We start from the raw sequence: 6,210 nt of genomic DNA, 5'->3' as shown, positions 1-6,210 counted from the left end.
GCCGGCCTCTGGACAGCCGCTCACGGCGGCTCTTGGCAGCTCACGCTGGCTGCCAGCCACACACGGTAGCTTATGGCAGCCCACTGCAGCTTCACTGCAGCCTACACCATTGTGGGCAACTCACAGCAGACCAACTCCAGGTCGAGCTGTTGTTCACCATCTTAGCTACAGAGGGCGCACCATCACTGGCCCTTCATGTGGGATCCGAACCGGGGCCCTGCTGCTCAGAGCTGGCGTTCCCAAGCCAACTCCTAACCAACATGCCACTCGGCCGGCCCACTTGTAGGTTTTTTATAGATACCTTTATCAGGTTGACAAAGTTCACTTCTATTCTTTGTTGAATGTTTTTATCATGAAAGGGTGTTGAGATTTTGTCAAATGCTTTCTCTGCACCTATTGAAATAATTATGTTTTTTCATTGTTCTTTAGTCTATTGATATTGTGTATTACATTAATTAATTTTTGGATGCCTAAACAACCTTGTATTCCTGGAATAAATCCTACTTGGTCACAGTTTATAATTCTTATTATATGTTGTTGGATTCTAGTCTATTTTTAAAATTGTACTGTCTTCTTATTGAGTTGTAAGAATATAAATTATTTATATATTATGGATACAAGTTCTTTATCAAATGTATGGTTTGGAAACTTTGTTCCCAGCCTGTAGTTTGTCTTTTATCTTCTTATAGATGTGTCTTTCACAAAACAAAGATTTTTCATTTTGTTTGAAGCCCAATTTATCATTTTTTTTCTTTTGTGGTTCATCATTTTAGTGTCATAGCTAAGAAGTCTTTGCCTAACCCAAGATCACACAGGTTTTCTCCTGTGTTTTCTTCTAGAAGTTTTAAATTGTAGCTCTTAAATTTTTACCTGTGACCCATTTTCAGTTCATTTTTCTATATGGTGTGAGGTAAGGTTGTCAATTCATCCTTTTGCATGTTGACACCAAATTGTACCAGAACCATTTGTTGAAACAACTACTTTTTCCTTATCAAATTACCTTGACACTTAGTAAAAAATTGACCATAGGGCCGACCGAGTGGCGCGATGGTTAAGAACTCGCTTGGGATGCCAGAGGGCCCCGGTTCGGATCCCACATAGGAGGGCCAGTGACACTGCCCTCCACAGCTAAGATGCTGAACAACAGCTCAACCTGGAGCTGGGCTGCCATGAGTCGNTCTAGTTGTGGAGGACGTTGCTTCACTGGCCCAAGTTGGTACCATCATTGCGCTCTTCCCGGGTGAGGCACATCAGTCGCCGGCTTCTGGACGGCCGCTCACGCTGGCTGCTGGCTACATACAGTAGCCCATGGCAGCCCACTGCCACAGGGGCTGCAGCCTACGCCGTCGCCGGAAACTCACAGCAGCCCAGCTCCAGGTTGAGCTGTTGTTCAACATCTTAGCTGTGGTGGGCAGTGTCACTGGCCCTCATATGTGGGATCCGAACTGGGGCCCTCTGGCGTCCCAAGCCAGTTCTTAACCATCGCACCACTCGGCCGGCCCCCATTTGCTTTTAAAGAAAACCAAATAATTCCTTCACAGGGATTTTCTAGAAAGTTTGGCATTGGTTGGATTTTTATAATCAGTAATTTTGAATGTGCTAGGAGGAAGTTATAGTTAAGGAAAGAAATCATTGCCCCTAACAATAGTATTTAAAAATACTAATAATAGTTTGCATCTACTAGTTTCTAGTTGTATTTTCAGGAGCCAAGCTAAACATTTTACATACACTCTCTCATTTAATCTTTCAATAGCCCCAAATTAAGCACTGATATCATCCCCATTTTACACACTGGGAGACCAAGGCTCCAAGAGTTTAAATATCTTGCCCACAATCATACAGTGTTTAACTAAAGAGCTGAGTCTTAAGTCCAGGCCTATCTGATTCCAGGGTTCATTCTTTTGACCAGTTGTTACAGACCTTTCAAAACAATTCATGGGTTATGGTGGAATAGAGAGAACACATGCAAACCCTTTTGCCTCAGTTTCCTCATGTGTAAAAAAAAAATTCCTCGTGAATAATACCTACCTCATGATGACTATGTGAAATACAGCCTATAAAATGCCTTCTTAGCATTTGATACATAATCAGCACTTAAGAAACCTGTATTCCCAGTGTTAAGTGAGGATCAGATCCAACCAGCAGAAATACAATAGTTGGCCCAAACAGGGACTGTGTGTGCGGGGCGGGGCGGAAGGTTGGTGGTGGTGGAGGAGTGTTATTTTGTTATCCTACTCTGTCTTATTTTTAAAGAATTAAAACACACACACAGAGTCACACAAGTTTTTTGTTTGTTTGTTTTATTAGGGAACAATGTGTTTTTTCCAGGACCCATCAGCTCCAATTCAAGTTGTTGTCCTTCAATCTTAGTTGTGGAGGACGCAGCTCAGCTCCAAGTCCAGTTGCTGTTTTCTTTCAATCTAGTTGTGGGGGACGCAGCCCACCATCCCATGCAGGAGTTGAACCGGCAACCTTGTGGTTAAGAACACACGCTCTAACCAGCTGAGCCATCCAGCCGCCCACCAAAAGCTCAGCTACAGCTCAGCTCAAGTCATTGTCTTCAATCTAGTTGCAGAGGGTGCAGCTCACTGGCCCGTGTGGGAAGCGAATTGACAACACTGTTGCTCAGAGCACACACTGTAACCAACTGAGCCACCTGGCCATCCCTACAAGTTTTTAAATTTTTGAATTAGTTACAAACATTTCAAATTCAGGAGATTGCACAGAAAAATATGTTTTCCCAGTCTCTTTTGACAAATTAGAAGCCCTGGCATCACTGGACACTGGGTGCATATTCCACAGTGCCACAAGCACTGGAGCTGAGCGATCCCCTTTAGACAGAGCATGTGTCTCTCTGTAGGCATGTGCCAGTCTCCACCACTCCCCAAAAAGGCCACTGAGTTGGCTTGTGATGGGTTTTTAAAAAAAATAAAGCAAAACATTTTACTATGAAAAATTTTAAACATATAGAAAAGTAGAAGTAATAGTATAATAAACCCTGTATTCGTTTCTTAGGGTTGCCATGACAAATGACCACAGATTGGATGGCTTAAAACAACAGAAATTTATTCTTCACAGTTCTGGAGCCTAGAAGTCTGAAGTCAAGATGTCAGCAAGGCCATGCTCCCCCTGAAGACTCTGGGGAAGAATCTTTCCTTGCTTCTTCTTAGCATCTGGTGAATCCCAGCAATCCTTGGTGTTCTTGGCTTGTGGCAGTGTAACTCCAATCTTTGCCTCTGTCTTCACAAGATGTTTTCTCCTTTTGTGTCTCTGTGTCTCCAAATCCCCCTCTCCTTTTATGACTTTACTTTAACTTGATTACATCTGCAAAGTCCCTATTTCCAGATAAGGTCTCAGTCTTAGGTATTAGAGGTTAGGACTTAACATACCTTTTTAGAGGACACAATTCAACACACTACAAATCCCCAGTATCCATCACTTAGCTTCAAAAATTTATATATTGCCAAACTTGTTTCATCTGTGCCTCGCACCCACTATCATTTGCCAGTTATTGTTTTTTTCCAGCTTTATTGAGATATTCATACCATAAAATTCACCAGTGATAAGCATACAATTCAATGATTTTTAGTCACTTTATAAAGTTATGCAACCGTCACCACAATTATTTTAGAACATTTTCATACTCTAACAAGTTTCCCTGTGACCATTTGCAGTCATCTCCACTCACAACCTCAGCCCCAGGAAAACACTGACCTGCATTCTCTCTATATAAATATGTCTTTTCTGGACATTTCATATAAGTGGAATCATACAGTATGTAACCATTTGTGTCTGGCTACTTTCATTTTAACATTTTCAAGATTTATCCATATTATTGTTTATATCAGGACTCATTACTTTTTACTGACGAAAAATATTTCATGGTGAATAATATTCCATTGTTATCATATTTTGTTTATCCATTTGGATTGTTCCCAGTTTGGAGCTATTATGTATAATGGTGCTATGAACATTTATGTACAAATTTTTGTGTGAACATATGTTTTCATTTAACAGATCTGACAATTAAGTTTGCGAACTTATTGCAACCATAATGCTAACTTTTTTTTATATCAGAGGGATTACTCATTATGAATTTGTACCAAGTGGACAAACAGTTAACCAACTTTACTATTTGGAAGTGCTGCAAAGGCTGCGTGAAAAAGTTAGACGACCTAAACTTTTCACCAACAATTCATGGCTCTTGCATCGTGACAATGCACCAGCTCACATGGCACTGTCTGTGAGGGAGTTTTTAGCCAATAAACAAATAACTGTATTGGAACACCCTCCCTACTCTGACCTGGCCCCCAATGACTTCTTTCTTTACCTGAAGATAAGGGAAATATTGAAAGGAAGATATTTTGATGACATTTAGGACATCAAGAGTAATACGATGACAGCTCTGATGGCCATTCTAGAAAAAGAGTTCCAAAATTGTTTTAAAGGGTGGACTAGGTGCTGGCCTTAGTGCATAGCTTCCCAAGGGGAGTACTTCGAAGGTGACTGTAGTGATATTCAGCAATGAGGTATGTAGCACTTTTTCTAGGATGAGTATACGAACCTAATTGTCAGACCTTATATGTTGGGTCTATACCTGGGAGTGTAATTGTTGGGTCATGTGGTCATTTTATGCTTAGTGCTTACTGTTTTCCAAAGGGACTCTTTCTTTTACACCCCCATCAGCAGTGTATGAGGGTTCTGATTCTCCACATCTTCACCATCACTTATGATTATTTGAGTTTTTTATTATACTCACTCTAGTGGGTGTAATGTGGTATCTCATGATTTTGATTTGCAATTGCCTGATGACTAATAAATTTGAGCAGCTTATTGACTATTTGTATATCTTCTTTGAAGAAATGCCTATTCAAGTCCTTTGCTCAATTTTTAATTGGGTTGTTGGTCTTTATTATTGAGTTATAAAAGTTCTATATAATTCTAGATACCAGTCCCTTATCAGATATATGAATTGCTGATACTTTCTCCCATTCTTTGAGTTGTCATTTCATTTTCTTGAGAGTGTCCTTTGAAGCACAAAAGTTTTTAATTTTAATGAAGTCCTATTTATATAATTTTTTTTGTTCCTCATACTTTTGATGTCATATCTAAGGAACCATTGTCAAATCTTAGATCATGAAGATTTAACCCTACATTTTTCTTCTAAAGTGTTATACTTTAGGTCTTTCATATCTTTTTCACTAATTTTATATATGGTGTGAGGTAGGGGTCCAAATTTATTATCTTGCCTGTGGCTATGCAGTTTTCCCAGCATTATTAATTGAAGACTATTGTTTTCCCATGAAATAACCTGGTACCCTTATCAAAACTCAGTTGACCATAGACATGTGGGTTTACTTCTGGACTCTAAATTCTATTTCATTGATCTATATGTTCTTTTTATGCCAGTAACATAGCCTTGATTATTGTTGCTTTGTAGTAACTTATGAAATTGGCAAGTGTGAGTCCTCTGATTTGTTCTTTTTCAAGATTCTTTGGTTATTCTTGGTCCTTTCCAATCCCATATGAAATCTAGAATCAGCTTGTCAATTTCTACAAAGAAGCCAGCTGGGATTCTGATAGAGAGTGTGTTGAATCTGTAGATTAATTTGGAGAGTATTGTCTTTTAACAATATTCAGTCTTCCAATCTATGAACAGAACATCTTTTCCCATATATTTAGGTCTTCCTTCATTTCTTTCAGGATTTGTAGTTTTCAGAGTATGTTTTGCATATCTTTTGTTAAATGATTCCTAAGTTTTTTGTTTCTTTTGATGCTATTATAAATAGAATTTTCTTAATTTCATTTTAGGATTGTTCATTGCAAGTGTATAGAAATACAATTGATAATTTTGCATATTTATCTTATATCCTACAACATTGCTGAACTCATTTATTAGTACTGTTAGGGGGGTTTTTTTGGTGTATTTCTTTGGGTTTTCTATAATACAAATTATGTCATCTGAAAATACAGGTTTACTTTTTCCTTTCCAATTCAATTCTTCTTCTTGTCTAACTTCCCTGATTAAAACCTCTAATGCAATATTGAATGGAAGTGGCAAGAGTGGACATCTTATCTTGTTTCAGATCTAAGGGGGAAAGAAAGCATCTACACTTTCAGCATTAAGTACTATGTTCGTTGTAGTTTTTTTGTTTTTTTTAAAGATTGTATTGGGGAATTGGGGGAGGGGAACAGCGTTGGGGAATCGGG

The sequence above is a fragment of the Hipposideros armiger genome, unplaced genomic scaffold, assembly GCF_001890085.2.
Source record: "Hipposideros armiger isolate ML-2016 unplaced genomic scaffold, ASM189008v1 scaffold_75, whole genome shotgun sequence".
NCBI classification, from domain to species: Eukaryota; Metazoa; Chordata; class Mammalia; order Chiroptera; family Hipposideridae; genus Hipposideros; species Hipposideros armiger.
Note: the sequence above shows the minus strand (reverse complement) of the source record.